Consider the following 19757-nt stretch of genomic DNA (forward strand, 5'->3'; position numbering starts at 1 on the left):
CCAGATAGAAACTGTAAAAACATGTGAACCCCTGGAACTTTATTTAGAAAAAAGAAATCACAAAATTAAATATACATAAAATAAAGAACAAAAGATAAAGGTTAGGAATTCAGGTTCAAAAAGTATCATAAAATATTCAAAAAAGATAAAAAGAATAAAATAAAACTAAGTACAAAAGTCAAAAATTCAAAATACCCACAGAAATCCAGGAATAACAGCCAGTCCAAATTCACATTCTAATCCTAGAAAAAGCCAAATGGCGAAAAAGCCAGAGAGGCAAATTACGAAATGATATGAAGATCATCAGAAAGTCAAAAAGGAGGCAGAGACGCACAGAAACTGTCTAAGGTCACTCAAGACACACAAGCATTTTTGTACCCTTTCAGGTGATGTAGCTTAGCCCGACTATAACACTTAAGGGCAACTGCCTAATCTGTTTACTCACTCCAAAATTTACCATCATAATTAGTAGAAAGTGAAAAGTACATTAAACTATCACAAAACACTAAACTTAAAGAAACAACTAAAGTTCAACTAAAACAAAAACATCACAAAGAAAACAGGAGACACAAAATACAAAGAATGCAAAAAATACTTAAAGACAAAATACAACCAAACAGTCAAACACAGCAAATGATCATTTAAATAGGTAGACATAGAAACTATGATCATCAGACTTTGCTTGTCATTTGAAGGCCATGAAAGATTCAAAATTGGGAGGTAAAATGTTATATATAGTACACAGTACAAGGACCAATGTTTCGTTCAATAAAGTAAATTTATTCATCAATATGGCTGGTACCATATTGGACCAGGTAATATTTACCATCGAGTACTTAAGCAGGTTAGCAAGTACTATATAAACCCTTGACACATATTTTAGGAAGTCACTGTGCACTGAAGAAATTCCGAAGGACTGGAAAATGTCAAATATTACACTGTTATATAAAAGGGGTGACCAGGCAGATCCAAGCAATTATAAGGCAAGTAGGCTTAATGTGTATCACAGGAAAAATAATGGAAGAAATTATTAAGGGAAAGACTGAGCAACACATGATAAGAACAAGAGTTTTACTGAACAATCAGCATCATAAGAGTGAGGTCATGTTTTATCAACATGCTGGAATTCTATGAGTAAGCAACAAAAGGATATGATCAAAGTGGAGTTTATGATATTATTTATCTTGATTGTGATAAGGTGCCACATACGAGGTTGGGCATCAAACTAAAAGAAGTGGGAGTTCAGGGTGATGTTTGTAGATGGGTGCAGAATTGACACAGGAAGCAGAAGGTGATGGTGCAAGGAACCTCATCAGAATTGGCTGATGGTAAGAGTTGTGTTCCACAGGGGTCAGTGCTAGGGCTGCTGCTATTTTTAATATATATAAATGACTTAGACAGGAATATAAGTAACAAGCTGGTTAAGTATGCAGATGATACCAAGATAGGTAGATCGTCAGATAATCTAGAGTCCATTAAGTCATTACAGAAGGACTTGGACAGCATAAAGGCTTGGGCATATCTATGACAGATGAAATGTAATGTCAGTAAATGTAAAGTAATACACAAAGGAAGTAAAAATGTTAGGTTTGAATATACAATGGGCGGTCGGAAAATCGAGAGTACACCTTATAAGGAGGATTTAGGAGTCTTAGAGGACTTTACACTATCAACTGCCAGACAGTGTTCAGAAGCCACTAAGAAGGCTAATAGAATGTTAGATTATATAACACGATGTGTGGAGTACAAGTCCAAGGAGGTTATGCTCAAGGTTTATAATGCACTGTTGAGGCCTCACCTGGAGTACTCTGAAATGTTTTGATCTCCATGCTACAAAAAGGACATAGCAGTGCTAGAAAAGGTCCAGAGAAGAGTTACTAGGCTGATTCCAGGGCTACTGGGGATGAATTATGAAAAAAAGATTAAAAGAGTTGAGCCTTTTTAGCTTAAAAGGAGAATTAGAGGTGACATGATTGAAGTGTTTAAAATTATGAAGTGAATTAGTCCAGTGGCTTGAGACTGTTATTTTCCAATTTGTTAATCAAGAACACAGGGAGACAGTTGAAAACTTAAGAGTACATTTTGCACACACACAAAGGGCTTTAGGGACTTCCAAAACTAGACTGGATGTTATTTTGGAGAGATTAGGTGGATAGGGGACTAGCAAGCTTTGTTGGGCTGAATGGCCTATTCTCACGTAGATTGTTCTAATGTTCTAAAAATATTTTCTAATGCCATCTAGTGATGAAAGTCTCACAAATGATCACTAGGACTCCAATACATGTCAGATTGTGCTTGCTTTTAATATAATTTATTAATTAAACTAGGTTCTTTATCCTTAGTTCTACAGCATAAAACTTTGTACATAAAACTACTTGCACAGCTGCAAATAAAAAAAAAGCAAGATAAGTAAAATTTGTGCATTAATTCACAAAACAAAAACTGGTGGAATTCTCCCTGATGTCCATAACACCCCCAAAAGAGCCTTACATCACTGTTCCTAGACAGAGCACCTAACCTAATATGAAAGCTTGTAGCCTCATGATACTCTTGCCACAGCCTTCTTCCTTACCAAGTTGCCACTTGAACCGCATGTACACGAGTTCACCTCGTATGCCTCATTGTGCTGGCCAGACCACTTTTTTCAGTCACTATAAAATAAATAATTCAGTTTTACACCTCTAGGACTGTGCTATTTCCTAAATACACAAGGAGGAAATTTTAAAATTGCAAAGTGCTTCCCAAAAAAGAATAAAATTACAAAACTGCTAAAGACTAAAAAGTCTTAAACCAAAGTGAATAATTCAAATTATAATTATCAAATAAAAACGTAAAAAATTTCAAATTATCTTAATAACGAAGGTCCACAAACGTATTAGCAAATGAAAAATTTACAAAATGTCAAATAATCTTAACAAAGAATGTCCACAAAAATACAAAGAAAGAATTATGTTTTGTTTTTCAGAGTTTCAGAATTCTTACTATTTGAAATTGGAAAAATCAAATTTTTACTCAGAGGATCTGTTCAAGATTTTTTTTAACATATGGCAGGACCTAATTAATAACATTTTAAAATAAGCTTCTATATCGAAGAAAAGGATACTCTTTCTTCTTTTTTTAACTCTTCCTTCCTTGCTGCTTTTAAAGATTTGCTTTGTTAGCTGGCTCTGTTCTCCTTCTTTTGGGTGGGAGTTGAATTTTGTTTGTGTTAAGTTTTATTTTATTGTATGGATTGTTATTTGCTTTTAATTAAAATCAATGAAATAAAAACAATTCAGAATTCACAATTTTTAAAAGCATTAAATATTTTAAATTGTACACCTTATTTGAAGCAATTATATAATACAGATCAAGATCATTTACTTCTCAAAAACACACATTAGGCTCATCGGTAACATTAAATCTACTGTCTATGAGCGAGAGTGAGTCAGGGTATGAGTGCACCCAGCTGTAGCCTGCTGTATTTCTGTTCTGGAATAATCAGAATAAGAAAATGATAGGTGGACATTTATCATTTGCATATAAATGTCCAAAAAATTGTTTCTTTTAAAATGCATATTGTAATGAAACATAAAATGAAGATATAAAAAAGAGCTGGGCATCCAACATGGAATACCCTATCCATTGCCAGAAAATCAATAGAAATGGTGCAGTAATACAACAGAAGTTATATGAGCTCAAGCTTTAGCGGCACCAGTGTGCCTCAGTCACTCGCTGGTCCACGATGACTATGTTTGGTATTGCATCGACCTATATATCCTGGAAACCCAGGCACATAAAGTTTTAGGCAGGGGAAATTTTCTGCAGTTGCAGTTCTCCAGGCTGCAGAGGAAGACAATAAACAGTCAGTCTGTGGTGTTTGCTCAACACTCTCCCACAGTTTGCCCTCAAAAATGAGTCCCTATATGACTTGTGACAATACCCTTTTTCTTGTATTTATAAAATACCCGCTAATATATTATACCAAGTATGCACTGTTACAACTGAGAGCCCATGAGCCATATTCAGTCCACAAATAAGAGTCGAATCCTGTGCTCTTATACCTCATTCTTTGATAATTTCCTGAGCACGTTCTTAAAACCAAACAGCTAACAGCCGTGTAGCAGTTCATCCTCTTAGAGGCTACTGACTTGAGTGCAACAGGTAAGCCAATTAAGTTTTATTTTTAACAGCTCAATTAACAGCGTACTCCCCAAGGCACTTTACAGGGCTGGCAATTTTACCATTTAGTGTCAGATGTGATTACTGACCTGTAAGTGCACTGGCAGACATCAGCGGACCTGATATGTAGCCCTGACCAATTTTAAACAGCATCTTCAAAAGAGGTCCTGCTCTTAATCTTTGCAGTTGAGCTTGTGGGTAGCTATGCCAAATGCTAATTTCTGTATGGACCCCAACCCTCCATCTCTCTGTCTCTCGTAATAGTTACAGGCTAAGCATTATTTGAAAAAATCTGCAGACGGGGCAACTTTAAATGTATGAATTCTCAGTCTTTATTTAAAACTTAACAAAGTATGAATTCCGAGTCTTTATTTAAAACTTAACAAAAGAAACAGAGGAAACGTTAGTGTTTAACATTGTAATACAAACACGGCAACTCAGCAGAGCTTGGGATAGTTGTTGCATCATAGAAAAGCAGACAGTGTTCAGTGGAGTTCAGTCACATTTGCAGAGTCTTGGTGGGCTGAAAGAGGGAGCAGAGTCCACAAAGGGATGTTCTCTTTTTGTCCACAACAGGAAGGCACTTTTATGGTCAAGGAAAGGTCTTCACATGAAGCTGAATGGAAATTTTTAGCAATTGATTTTATTATGTGCAGTGATTCCTGTTAAGAGCTTTTTTTCTTGCATGAGAATGAAAACTCTAGATCTCTGTTAGCAGAACCGGTATGAGTTGATCTGCTAGGGCTGGTAGAAGGGCATCAGACCAAACAAGGTTTATATTTATGTGAGCATGTGTATGAGTGTTTTATTGGGGTAATCAAAAAGCTATTAATTAACTTATTCCAATACTAGCATTCATGATTTATATATTCTTTTCACTTGCAGTTTTACTTGTCGATTCACCGACGAAAGAGCTGAAGAATCTAAATTTGAAATTGTGAAGTCCACTGTTGGCAGAGCCTCCTAAAAGGTCTTTAATTGTAAATATTTCTTAAGCAGCTAATGTTATTTTTTCAGTTTCAGCACAGGGCAGACAGGGTGTATCCATCCATAAATGTGAGGTTTTATTAGTTTCTTTATACCCAAGAAGCTTTTAACTCTGCCCCTACCCATTGCTTATTATTTTGCAAAGCAGGCATTGTTTTTAGGGCCCCCACCCCCCTTGCACAATTCTGGTTTCATTAGCGGTTTATTGACAGCAACAAAAAATGAGGGGAAAAGAAAACTCAAGTCTGGACAGAACACTTAGCCTTAAGTTGACAGACAGTGCATTTACTATCTTGCCATTTAGACAACAATTATGATGCATTATACTAAGGTGACTGTCCCCCCAACCTCCCAGCTCTATTTTTCTGCCATATTTGAATGATTTTTTAAAATATAAAATAACAAATAAAAGCCTAGTCAAGTCTAGGAGAGTAATGAGCATTTTGGCTTAATAGACTAGTGCCAACTCCTTCCGTAATATCTCCCAGCAGCTAACTCTATATATGAGATGCCAGCCCCCAATTTGCAATCATTTGTAGTGCTGCCTGTCAAAGTTCTCTGCCACCTCCTTGACAAAATTAAAATTCAGTGAAGAAAAAACTGTTTTAAGCTGCTGTTTAGCAGCCGGTGTAGATGGTTTAAAATCCAAACGCTTCACCATTGGCAATTAGAAGTGGTGCTTCTAATGCACTGGCATCGCTCTTACTAAGTGATTTCCTCTCTGTCAAACAACCCAAATTAGTATGAGTGATACTTTTCATTTAGTTAGCATCAAAACAGCATTTTCCTTAACATTCCATATGGGCTTCCAATGCACGGTAAGCTATTAAACTGTTTTAACCAGATGTTTCCTGAGGCCGTTCTATTAACAATGCAAATTTATTCATTAAACAATTTAATTGTGCAAATGATTGACAGGCAGCACATTATTATGGGAGAATGTAATGGAGCTCAGCTAATAATATATGTTAGTCTTATTAACTCACTGTGTAAGTAAGCTTCTCTCCTGTACAGATATGGATTAACCCCTTCTGTGATGCCCAATGGAGCACAAACACACACTATCTAACTTTAATCACACTACATGCCCAAGCAATAGCTGCCTACTTATTATCTCAACGCCTGTGCCCTGTGATGAACTTGTGGTCCTCCTTCCTAATGAATCCCTTGCTTTTTATCAAATAAAGGAAGGGAGCGTGGAGATGGATAGTGGCAGTAAACAGTATACAATCCTGCCAGCTGTGGAGCAAGGTAAGTACTTTCTAAAAATGGATGTTGATCATTCTGAGGCATTTTGTGCACTGATGAACAAATACATTTGTGGTGTTGTACTTTACCTTGCTATACAGCATTTGCAAGTTCTGTTCTTGTGGTATGGCTACCATTTTCTGTTTAAAGTTAAAATTTTGGGCATGTTGGATTCTCCAAAGTCAGTTCTACTGGACATTCTTAAGTTAAATAAAAAAAACTGAAATAAATGAAAAAAGGTCCACATGATTCAAAACATAAAAAATAAACTATTATTATTAATGCATAAAATATGCTTTCAGATAAATAACAGAAATGTGTTAAACATATATACAGTATATATATATACACTGCTCACAAAAATTAAAGGAACACTTTAAAGAAACACATTAGATACATCAGATCTCAATATGAAGTTGGATATCTATACAAATACCGACAGGGCAATGTCTTAGGAACAAAAGGATGCCAAGTCTTTTAATGGAAATAAAAGTTTTCTGCCTACAGAGGGCTCAATTGTGTAGACACCCTAAAATCAGAGTGAAATGAAGATGTGGCAGGCTAGTCCATTTTTTCAAAAACTTAATTTCTGCTACTCAAAATGCTTTTCAGTATCTTGTGTGGCCCCCACGAGCTTGTATGCATGCTTGACAACGTCGGGGCATGCTCCTAATGAGACGACGGATGGTGTCTTGTGGCATTTCCTCCCAGATCTGTATGAGGGCATCCCTGAGCTGTTGTACAGTCTGAGGAGCAACCTGGCGGTGCCTAATGGACCGAAACATAATGTCTCACAGATGTTCTATTGGGTTTAAGTCAGGGGATTGTGAAGGCCATTCAATTGTTTCAATTCCTTCATCCTCCAGGTACTGCCTGAATGCTCTTGCCACATGAGGCCGGGCATTATCGTGCATTAGGAAGAAACCAGGACCTACTGCACCAGCGTAGGGTCTGACAATGGGTCCTGTTTGTCCTTGTCCAAAGGAGCAGATATCAGTCCTGCTGATGGGTTAAGGACCTTCTATGGTCCTGTCCAGCTCTCCTAGACTAACTGCCTGTCTCCTGGAATCTCCTCCATGCCCTTGAGACAGTGCTGGGAGACACTGCAAACCTTCAGGCAATGACACACATTGATGTGCCATCCTGGAGAAGTTGGATTTCCTGTGCAACCTCTGTAGGGTCCAGGTTTCGCCTCATGCTACCAGTAGTTACACTGACCATAGCGAAATGCAAAACTAGTGAAAAAAACAGTCAGAAAAGATGAGGAGGGAAAAATGTCAGTGGCCTCCACCTGTTAAACCATTCCTGTTTTGGGGGTCATCTCATTGTTGCCCCTCTAGTGCACCTGTTGTTAATTTCATTAACACCACAGCAGCTGAAACTGATTAACAACCCCCTCTGCTACTTAACTGACCAGATTAATATCCCATAAGTTTCATTGACTTTATGCTATACTCTGATTAAAAAGTGTTCCTTTAATTTTTTTGAGCAGTATATATGAGAGAGAGAGAGAGCATATACTATATGTATGTGTTTATCTATATAAAAACATCAAAAAGCAATACAAATTAAGATGCATACACATATACATAAGTATACTGTATTATAAAAGAATACAAAAGAAGAAGTGAAAAAGGTTGTGGTCCTGAGTTGCAAAACCTCAATTTAATGGAAGGTTCAAATGACAAGTGGGTAGAATTAAATACCTCAAGGCAACACTTGTGCAGCCTTCAGCTACGGTCTGTTCTAACGTGTGATTCATCTGAGTGAAGATAAGAAAAAGATCTTCTAATGGGGTAGATCTCCTTTCTGGGAGCAAGAAGCAGTTAAATAAAAGTGAAGGTTGTCTTCTAGGCTGGCCAATCCTAGGCTGTGGAGAGAGCAGACAGCCATGTACTGTAATTCTCTCTAGACACAAAATACTGCCCACCCTGTGTCTTATTTGGTCCCTATAAAATCAGTTAAATGATAGCATGATGGAAATCATTTTCTAGTCAGTCATTTTTTAACCTGCTTAGTCCTGAACAGGGCCTATTCCAGTTGGCATAGGGCACAAGGTAGGAACAAACCCTGGACAGGGTGCCAGCGCATTGAAGGGTGAACACATATACACACACCCCAACCACAGAGTAGGGCCAATTTAGTACCACCAATCCACCTAATCTGCCTGTCTTTGGACTGCGGGTGGAAACCAGAGTAGGCACAGGGAGTACATGCAAACTCCACACAGGGATGAGAACCTTGGTCTCCTTACTGTACCACCGTGACGCTCTGCAGGATGGAAATGATACATCTAATACATAAAACTAAATATGTGTTTGTCTGGTATGCACATCCACACCTTTCAAACTCTCCAACATGTTTTGTTTTAAAATATTTTCCCTTCTGGCAAACTTAACTTATTATTTATTATTTATTAGAGAGTTTCCCCTTGTCACAAATATTCAAAAGTGCTAATCACTGTGGGTTTAGTCTGTGAAACTTTAGTTTATGACCCATGTGTAGCTCCTGGTACATCTGCTAATATGTGTATATAAAGCATAACATAACATAACATTCTCATATCAGTTTTATGTAATTAAGCATGTTTGAGAATATTATGTTATGCTATGTAATACATACACATGTGCTTCCTTCCATAACCTACTGAACTTCCATAATCACATAATCAAATATAATGCTATCAGGATCTAAGCCTATCCCAGTAGCTATGTAAATTTCCATTGATAAGTTAAAGATGTCATGTCACTTTCTAACCCACTTAATCCAGACCAGGGTCAGGGGGTGGAGGGCTGGAGTCTATCCCATCTAACACAGAGCACAAGGCAGGAACAAACTCTGGACAAGGTGCTGGTCCATCACAGGGTAAACACACATACCCACACCCCACTAGGGCCAATTTAGCATTGCCAGCTTACCTAACCTGCATGTCTTTGGACTGTGGGAGGAAACCCCTGCAGACCCAGGGAGAGCATGCAAACTCCACGCAGGGAGGACCCAGTGATGCAAACTCGGGACTTTTTACTTCAAGGCAGCAGCACTGCCACCGTGTCACCCTAACTTTAAGGTGTCTGATTATTTTTATATTTTTAGAAAATGTCTTTTTGTAGTTTATGAATTTGCAGTAAAGGCAAAGTTTGTAATATGATGTGTAACCCTGATAAATTTGAAATATAGGCAAGGTCTAAATACTTTTACAGATACTTCAAGTTACTGAAAAGAAAAATGAGGGCTAATCACTTATAAACACATGGCTTCTGAATGGTCAAGTTGAATAAGAAATGGCAGTGTATTACAATTAAAATGTAATTTCTTGCTCAAAAAATAAAATACAATTTACATGCATACTGCTATAGTTTTTGTTCACATGTAGCTTAATTAAATAAGGCATTTTTGGAAAATAATAGATTTACAGTACACATATACTCTTAACGCCTTATTTAGTTTTAACATTGTAATGTTAAAAGTAACATGTACTGTACATGCATTAAACTGTGTCCTGGGGTGTGGAAAAAACTTCAAACTGGACCTCTTTATGTATGCATACAATCTCACACTTTATTTCAAATCCAAAACGTGATTTTCAATTTGGAAAAGTTCAGTTAATGCTACACTTCAAACTTCACAACAGAGAGTGATCCACTTAGGAAACCTAGCTAAGCAACACATATTTACACTTGTGAGTGTAACCAGAAGGGTCCAGCATACATATGGTTGACCATCTTTTAAAGATTTCAGTTATGGTGAGGGCCTGGAGGTCCAGGTATTTCTGCCACTCTATTTCTTCAAGTCCAAGTGTGCTGCTCTTAGCTTCTCTGGGGAATCAGGCAAAGTGTTTACTGTTTTAGTTATTATTGGTGGGTATAAACTGGTGATAATATTCCAGAAAAAAATGTTTCAATACACAGATTCAATGGAGATTAAAACTTATAATGGTGGATTCTGAAAGGTAATCTCAACACTGTAAGAAATCATGTAAAATGAATCACTGCAGTTTCTTCAAAATTATTATCATAGATAAATTAATGTTATAAAACAATTAAAATAATTAGAGTGACAGTTTATGTGAACTTGTTTAAATCTTCAGTGCACAGGGAATATTGTGTTATATTGCCAAAATATTTCCGTATTTAAGAAACAAATATAGAACGATGACTATGTAACACTGTCTAGGCTAAACCTTTTAATAAACAGGACCTAATTTTTTTAAGCAGTATGTATAAAATCACAATTACTAACTATTATATTTTTCTCCTTATCAAAATTAGGTTTCCTGTATGAAATAATATCCATATTATAACTATATATCTATGCATAAGGAGTCCTTTGTATCTAACTGATGATAAAGGCCATTTGACACAAGAGGGCACTCATGAACAGGATCACAATGTAGCTAGTTAATGTTCTACTGCCAAATGAGTGCAATGGTAAAACACTGGCATTTTCTTCTTATTTTTCTCTACCTTCTGGTCTTCTGCCAAATCACCTTTAAATCCAGAATGAACATTTTGCTATATGCAATTCACCTGGCCAGTTTTAAAATCTTTATATAGAGCATAATTATTGATGTGTAATTTATGTTTCCTATGCCTACTCATTAATGTCCTATATTCAGGACACTTACTGTACATTTCAAATCACATTTTCAACTCCTAGATTCTTTCTTTTTCTGTATGCTCATACTGTGTGTAGATCTTGTCTGTTAGGTCTGGCAGTGTAATTTTTAAAGTTACTTTAAAAGACATATGTAAAAGTGGGTGATTCATTCAAAGCAGCTTAAGAGGAGGCCCAGTAGGGACTGCAGCTTCCAGGAAGAAACAGAAGTGCAGGATGGGAGTAGCGCTATAAAATAGCTAGTAATGGCAACTTTACTAGTACACATGCCACCAGTGGTGGGGGACATGTCAGTCAGTCATTATCCAACCCGCAATATCCTAACACAGGGTAACAGGGGTCTGCTGGAGCCAATCCCAGCCAACACAGGGTGCAAGGCGTGAACAAGTCCCGGGCGCACATACACACACCCACACACCAAGCACATACTAGGGACAATGCCTGGGAGGTAATGATATATATACTGTATGTGGATAAAGAACAATGCAAGACAAGTTAATAGGTGGCTAGCAGGTGGGTCTTTTGTTATCACTTTGGCAAATTATCCTGGGAATGGCCTAGCTCTTTAACAAAGAGGTGAGGTTCAGGAGTGCTAGGACACCTGGGGCCACTCGGCTGGAGTTCTAAAGGGGCGGCCCTAGGAGTCCCAAACCCAGAATAGTCTGTTATCCTGCCCAAAAGTTTTCTTTTACCAGGACCTATAAGACCATATTTTCTGATAAACAGGTAATGAGTGTGGAGTTGGCAAGGGCAGGACAGGTGGGAGGTGTAAAGAAGGTACGGAATGTGTGAAAAAGGAGTTGTTTGTTGTATTAATGGTGGGCTAGTGCTCTGTCAGACAGAGATGCATCACCAGTTTTGTCAGGCCCAGTGTGACATCTAGGTGTTTGTCTGTTTAGAGATAACAATATATGGGCCTGGCCTGTACTTTGATAGATGACCCACCATCAATGCTTGACTTGCTGTTAGAAGAGGTGTTCATGAGGCCAGCAGGGGGTGCTTACCCTGTTGTCTGTTTGTGGATCTCAATGCCTCAGTGCAGTAATGGGGATACTATGCTGTAAAATAATGGAGCAGACATAAAACTGATGTCCTGAGTCTCTGTAGACATAAAAGATCCCTGTGCATCTTTCAAAAACAGTAGTGCGTGTCCCAATGTCCTGGCTAAATTGCCCATCACAATGTCATCCATTCTGGCCCCCTAATCACCCTCATCTCTAATTTATTATCTCTCTCATACCTTCATCACCTAATAGGTCATTTGTTTTGAGTGTACAGGTACAAAAATGGCTGCCATTGCATTATCCAGGAGAATATTGCACATCGATGGTAGTGGAAGTGGCTCCCCATTGCCTATAAAAAGTGCTTTGAGTAGCTATAAAAGCAATATAAAAATGCAGTTAATTATTATTAATATTACTTTGCTTCTCCTTGTAACATTACTTTGCTTCTCCTTGTGCCTATTTCTGTTACCTGTGCTATTGTTTTTTATTAAATACCAGCTGTCCACCGTGGCTCTGCCTGCATAGTAGTGAAACAGGACAAAGTATAAAAATCAATAAAAAAAATCAAATTTAATAATTTGTATTGAGAAGAATTAATATTGATAACTTTCGTATCCGAGGGTGTCCTGATATACAATATTTTTGATTTTGCTCTCAGGTGCGAGAATGTAGCTATGATCGCTTTGCCAAAAATGTAAAAAGTTGGCAAGGTATCTCTGGCCAAGTGGAAAGTAGGTACATTCTAATGTCAAAAGTTGCCACTGTATCTGATCGTGTTCAGGTCTGACAGGAGAGCGTCCCCCACGTGGGAAAAAGAGCACCTGGCCGTGATATCTCTGCCAATGAGCAGGTACCATCTAAGAGACAAGTAGCTCTGATCTCTCTCTTAAAAACGTCAAATGTTACTCTTTAACAATCTCTGGAAGATAATGTCTGCTGAACAAACAGGTATCGCTAGCTAAGCAGAGGCAACACATGACGAGAGGTAGAGCGACTCAAACGGAGGCTGAAACATAAGTGAGGATGGCCCCGCCTGGCTCCCTACTCCTGAGGTCCCGTCCACCTCCTCTCGGCCCACAGTGTCTCTCTTGGATTAGTGTGAATAAGTCAGTACCGCAACTGAACTCTGATACTTAGCGCAATGAGAGAAGTCGCAAAATCAACAGGAATGTTCAAGCAAATTATAGGAAAAAACCCAATCTAAATCCGTTAAATTGTTCTCTCGTGAAAAGCAGACAGACATACACACAGACAGACAGACAGATGTTAGAGTTTATATATAGAGATACTGTGCATTTTATACCTATTGTTGATCTCTTTAACTTCCTTGAATTTAAAGTTATAGGTTATAGGACATGTCTAGTGTGACCCTCCAGACAACAGTAGCAAAAAACAAACAAAAAAAACTCCATCATTCCATTGTGAACCTGCTTGACCAGTTCAGGGTTACAGGGGCAATTAAAATATAATAGTAATTTAAACAATCATTCATTTTAAATGTTTATTCCTGTTTTTTACTTTACTTCTAACAGTAAAAAGGAAATAGTGCTAGAATGTCACACTTATCAAAAATAAGCTGCACATAATAAAAATAGCACATACTGGTTTACTGATGTGCAAAGGGTTAAAGACCTTGCCTCCTTTTCTGTATGGAGATTTTGCTTATTACCATAATTGCTTCAAAATGACTGAATAAGATATCCTTGAATTTTGTTACTAGTGACTGCAGTGTGAAGGAATTCTCGGTGTAATTCTAAAGACTGAACTCTTCAAATTTACAGCATTTGGACAGTACATATTTAAGACAAGGTTCATTACCACATGCAGTTTGTTGAAACTGCAAAGAATTTCTCTAAAGTAACCCATAGTGCATAAATCCCACCTAAAATATATTTTCTACTCAAAAGAAAAGAGCTTCTGCAATAAATGTCATGCTCAATTACAGATCTTGAACCATTAAACAGTTGCCACCAAATGTCAAAAAAAGAGTCCCAAACTGTTTTACCACTGCCACCAAAAATCAAATGGTGGGCTCCAGTTCATTTGGCTGTACACAAGACAGAAAAATAGGGACACATTTAAGACTTGCGTCAGACCGCTTTTTCAGCAATTCTCAGTCTTAGCCTTAATATACAGTATATAATCTTTAGATCACAGCAAGTTATAGACAACTGCAGTGTGCACTTCTGACCATCAATCATATAGTGTGACCTAGTCATAGTTCCCTTAATAGCTCCTACAACTCTCTATGACTCTCTGTGACAACAATCAAACTAGCCTGATTTTCTAATAGCAAATGGCAAGTTGTAGGATTGGGGTCTTGTGTCTCTGAGAGTAAACAGCCAATAAAGCGTTCAACCAGATGTGAAATACATACAATACCATCTTTAAGGAAAGGAAAAGGCAAGGGTTTTGGACTGTACAAATCGATGAGAGGCTTATCGAACTTTGGAGTAAGTACTCTACAATTGTCTGTTTCAAGTTTCCTAATTTTCTCATCACAAGTGAGCACAGGCTCCAGTAACTGCTAAGTCTATGTTCTTATTCTCCATGTTGTTTGTTGACTTATGTGCAATGCCTCTCTTCTTATACTGTGTGGAAAGACAGCCCCTGGGCACAGACAGACAGATACCAAATGTCCTGAAACACACACGTTTATTCACATAAAGTCTTTTAACCCCCGACACGATGCTGTACTCAGCCTACACTCAGTCCCTCCTTTCCTCCCAAGCTTCGTCCTTCTCCTCCTGACTCTGGCTCATGACTGGAGGAAGGTGGCCTCATTTATATCCACCCGAATGTGCTTCAGGTGCCCTCTGACGATCTTCCTGTGGCACTTCCTGGTGTGGCGTAAGTGCTGCATGAGCACCCAGAAGCACTCCTGGTATTCCTTCCGGCTGCACTTCCGGGTGTGGTGGAAGTGCTGACATCCTGGGCTCCTCAATCCTCCGGGTACCCCCTGGTGGTGGTCACAGGCCCCTGTAGGGTTGAGCTTTCATGCTCAGTTCCCGTGGCCCCCATAAAAACCAGGGCAGCTGCCCTCTCATGGTCCAGGGGAGGCATAGTCCCTCTCCCAGTCCTTCCAGGTGTCCTGGCTGTGCACAGCCCCCAGCTGCCCGCCACAACTGGTATGCTCCAAATTGATTGGCTGCTAAATTTAGGTGACTTCTCTGTACTTGCATGGTGCTAACAAGATATTTCAACTGTGATGAAAGGTTGTGAGGGGAACACGTAATCTGTCACCTCCTGTGACTCCTGCTCATATCTGACTGTGGTGACACATGTTAGTGTCGCTGTGTGCAGGTTTTAGTTAAAAACAGTGTGTTAAGGTTTGGAGTGGTATATTTTTGTGCTATAGCATGGACTAGCAGACTGGGGTGTTGATAAGGAAATTAGCAAGACCCCATTGGCATGCAGACGTGCGTGGTTCAACCAAATTCCCCATTAGCGTTCTTAGGTGTGTATTAGGTACTTGCGCCCACTCAAGTATAAAAAGAGCCTGAGCAGGACAGAAAAGAGAGATTGAGCAGTGAGAAAAAGGAGAAAGAATGGATAAACAAAAAGAGAATGCAAATGAGACTTGAGCTTAAGTCAAAATTAAAGAGAAGCAAAATCATGGTTGAGCTGGTGTGGCAAAGAGCAGTTTGCAGTAACTTTCTGTAGGGAGTGGTGCCAGGGTCACTCCTCCTGAGCGCCCAAGGAGCAGGAACGACCAACCACTCTGAGCTGGCTCACACTGAAGGACGAGGGATGGTGGTAGGAGAATAGAGACGGGCTTGTGGGGTTCCTAGCTGAAATCCATGGGATGGTGACAGGAACTCAAGGCTCTTGGTAAGGAGACCTTAAAAGAGTGAGCAGAGGAGACATCTGAGAAGGATAGACAATGGAAGAAATGACAATGGCTTGCGATACATTTTAAAGGACAGTGATTTTAATCTTGTTTTTCTTGTTAGATTATTTATTGAATTTTTTTTATTAAATTGGATTATTTATTGGATTTTTAACATCTACATGGTTATCAGGTTATATATTTTAGAAAATTCAGGGCAAGTAAAACATGATGACTTATTGAGGGAAAAAAGCAAAGTCAAAGATCAGAATTGGACAGCCGTAAACTAGGAATACTAAACAATGACTGAGACACAAAAAAATGTAAAGGATGGAGAATTGAGGAAATGGTGCCTAAATACAAACTTATCTTCCATCATGAGACTGCATAATAATTTACATTATCAGACAACTCAAAATAAAAGGTGACATCAAGAGCAGTTTGTGTGTAACAAGCATGCCAGGAATCAACTGCAAATGTAAGGTTTGGTCATCATTAAGACAGCAGGATGATATAATAAAAAATGTAAAAGTACAAAAGTGTAAAAATGGATTTTTAAATATATCAAAATAAATAAATACATAAATAAATCATAATATCAAAAGTAGAAAGCTGAAAGATCTTTAATTCCAACAAAAGAGAGACTACAGTAAAACATATGTTGCTTTAAAGAGTGCCACTGGAAGATGATAATTTTGAAGGGCTGGCATGTAATGAAAAATGTCAAAATAGTTATTTTTGTAGGGTAAATTTTATTTTCTCTAATTATATGTAATACAGGATAATATTTCTCCTTTGTGCTTTAGTATAGGCATGTAAATTAAGATTCTTCAGGTTGACCAGAAAGATGTCAAGGTAATATTGCAATTTTGATAATGACAATGTATTATGCACTCTGCTTACTACCTTTAAAAGTTCACTTAGACTCGTGGTGATCTGATTTTTAGAAAAATGAACTATACAATTACAACATACAGAACAAAATTAGTAAGAGGCTTTTTTTTTTCTGAGGAGTAAATGTTTTTGTCAGAAATTGATCATACAGCCAGGGTGAAAAGCAGGCTTTAAATATTCTGGATATCCTCCCATTGGACCAATATTCATTTAAATATAACTCATTACTGAGTGAAAAGTTATTGTGAGTTAAAACTTTTCTTGTGCTTTTCTAAGAAAACTGTAAGTCTTCAACCAAAATCACCATCTTCACAGAGGCAGTCTAAATAGGACTGGAGCAGATGGGAAGACACTATTTACTGCAACAAATTATGCACTTGACATTGCCATCTGTGCAGAACTCGGTCCCAAAGAGCAAAGGAAAGCTGTGACAAAAGTGCTGTAGTGACTGTCATAATAGTTATACTTAAAATTTCATTGCATAGACGTAAGGACCCATATATTTTTGAACATCTTTGGGCAAGAGATACAAGGATGTAAGAGAGAATTCATAAAGTTCAAAAGTGTTTCCAATAGTGTTTTACTAACAAAACAAGATCAACGGACTCAACGGTCTCCTCTTGTTGTCAAATGTTTTGTGATCTTATGTTTTAATCAGAGCAGTTGTCATTACAATGTTTAGAAATATTTTAATGTGGGAATAAATATGTCATTTTTTAGGTAGGATTCTAATACCTACATGTATTAGGTTGAGGTTGTGGTGGCTCTGAGGCTATTGATCTGTGCTGGCAATCGGAAGGTTGCCAGTTTGAATTCCATAAACCCAGAAGTGACTCCACTCCGTTGGTCCCCTGAGCAAGGCCCTTAAACTGCAATTGCTCCATCCTGGGTATGACGTTCATCTGCATCCAGCCCTGCAATCAGGTCCTCCAACTTGCACGGAAAACATGAGGGTTGGTAGCAGGATTGGCACTCCAGCCACTGTAAAAAACCTCAAGCTGTTCAGTGTGGTGCTGAGGCTTCATCCGCTGCACAGCTGCACTTGGATCTCAATCCGGGTGGTTTGCCGTGTGGTGAGTACAGCAACGCACATGCTCCCAGCCTAATACCTACAAGCTATTTGCATGCTGGGACTGTACCAAGAAGTGGAAAATATTTTATTCTTAGTTGTAAATGCTGCAGTCAACAAGATGCAGCATATCTAGCTGGCTACGTCAGCTTCAAAATGACAAATGACCCACCCTCGGCCATAGGACTCTTCAAAGAGACATATGCTGTTGGAAGTCTTTCACCTTCAGGATTGAAAGGGTATCATTTAATATGGGTAAACTTGTAGGGAGGCAGAGGAGAGGCAAAAGGAAAATGAATCTAAAATAATCTGAATATGGAAAAGAGGAGAATTCAATCTGGTTTTTAGGCCAGGAAAAACACTAGGCCTTGAGGATCAGCTGGGATTTGTTACTCTTTTGCTTTTGTTTTTTTAACTCACCTGTTTCTTCTCTTTTTATGAGTGACAACAAGTTTCTTACAACTCTTTAACTGGATTTTAATCTTCTGTTAATAAAGAACCTCACCACAAACGCTCAGGTTCAGTAGTGAACATCAAAAAATCTTCTCAATTGTAACTACAGATCCATCATTCTGGATGGGCCTCAGATTGAAAGGCACCTTTCTAGCAACTGCGATTAAATTTCTTTCCTAGCATGTTATCTGCTGCTAGCAGTAAATCAGTGTTATATTAGGAGGGACTGTGTAAGGTGTAACTTGTTAATGTAAATTATTGATGATTTCATAACAGAAATAATATTTTTTCAAAAATTACAGTATTGGCATTAGAACATTCAAAAAATCACTTCCACAGCTTTTATTACAGACAAGATTGGAAAAAATTCCCAATCAGTTATTATGGTAGAAGACCATTCTGATGGTGACCGGAGACAGAATGCAGTAAACAGGTAGTTGGAACAGAGCCTGGGCTAGTATGAGCCGTGAAGGACGCACCAAGCAGAGTCAAACCAATTCACAAGTTTTATTCACAATGGGTGACGTGGGAACAGCCAATCCAAAACATGTTATTCTGAACACATACTGATTTAGTTCTATATAAAAAAAATAAATTATTGTTGTTGTAAAGTGTTAATTGATATATTTGCATGTATTGGGACCTCTAGAAAGACCTTAACAGATTGTGAAATTCTATTCACATCAAAAGACTTTAGACACATTTAGAATAAAATGTCTTAAAATATCGATCTATCCCAGTGTTGGCTAAGCATTTCAATTTAATCTTAAACAGATATAGAGGAAGGTCATGAATGTGAACAGAACGATTATGATCTCCTGCACCCTTTTGTTTGAATATCAGGAGGTGACTCAGCTGCTGTATGGGTGATAGTCAAGTGGAGTCCTGGATTTGGTTCAGGAGGATTAGAAGAAGCATCAAATGTCCAGGCAAAATCTAGTTATTTGTGGTCCCATAAAGGAAGTCTTTCGAAAATTTGTTGTAACAATTTAGGTAATACACAGTGGAAAAGATATATACTGTAATTGTAGAACCATGCTGTATGAATTTTAGCCTGAGAGAATATAAATGAATCGGTTCGCAGCTGAGTGTGAAGCGGCTGGGATGGGAATCAGCACCTCCAAATCCGAGACCATGGTCCTCAGCCGGAAAAGGGTGGAGTGCCCTCTCAGGGTTGGGGGAGAGATCCTGCCCCAAGTGGAGGAGTTCAAGTATCTCGGGTTCTTGTTCACAAGTGAGGGAAGAATGGAGCGTGAGATCGACAGGCAGATCGGTGCGGCATCCGCAGTGATGCAGGCTCTGCATCGTTCTGTCGTGGTCAAAAAGGAGCTGAGCCGTAAGGCAAGGCTCTCAATTTACCAGTCGATCTACGTTCCTACCCTTACCTATGGTCATGAGCTATGGGTAGTGACAGAAAGAACGAGATCGCGAATACAAGCGGCTGAAATGAGTTTCCTCCGCAGGGTGTCTGGGCTTTCCCTTAAAGATAGGGTGAGAA

This window comes from Polypterus senegalus, chromosome 4 (assembly GCF_016835505.1).
Source record: "Polypterus senegalus isolate Bchr_013 chromosome 4, ASM1683550v1, whole genome shotgun sequence".
Taxonomy (NCBI): Eukaryota; Metazoa; Chordata; class Cladistia; order Polypteriformes; family Polypteridae; genus Polypterus; species Polypterus senegalus.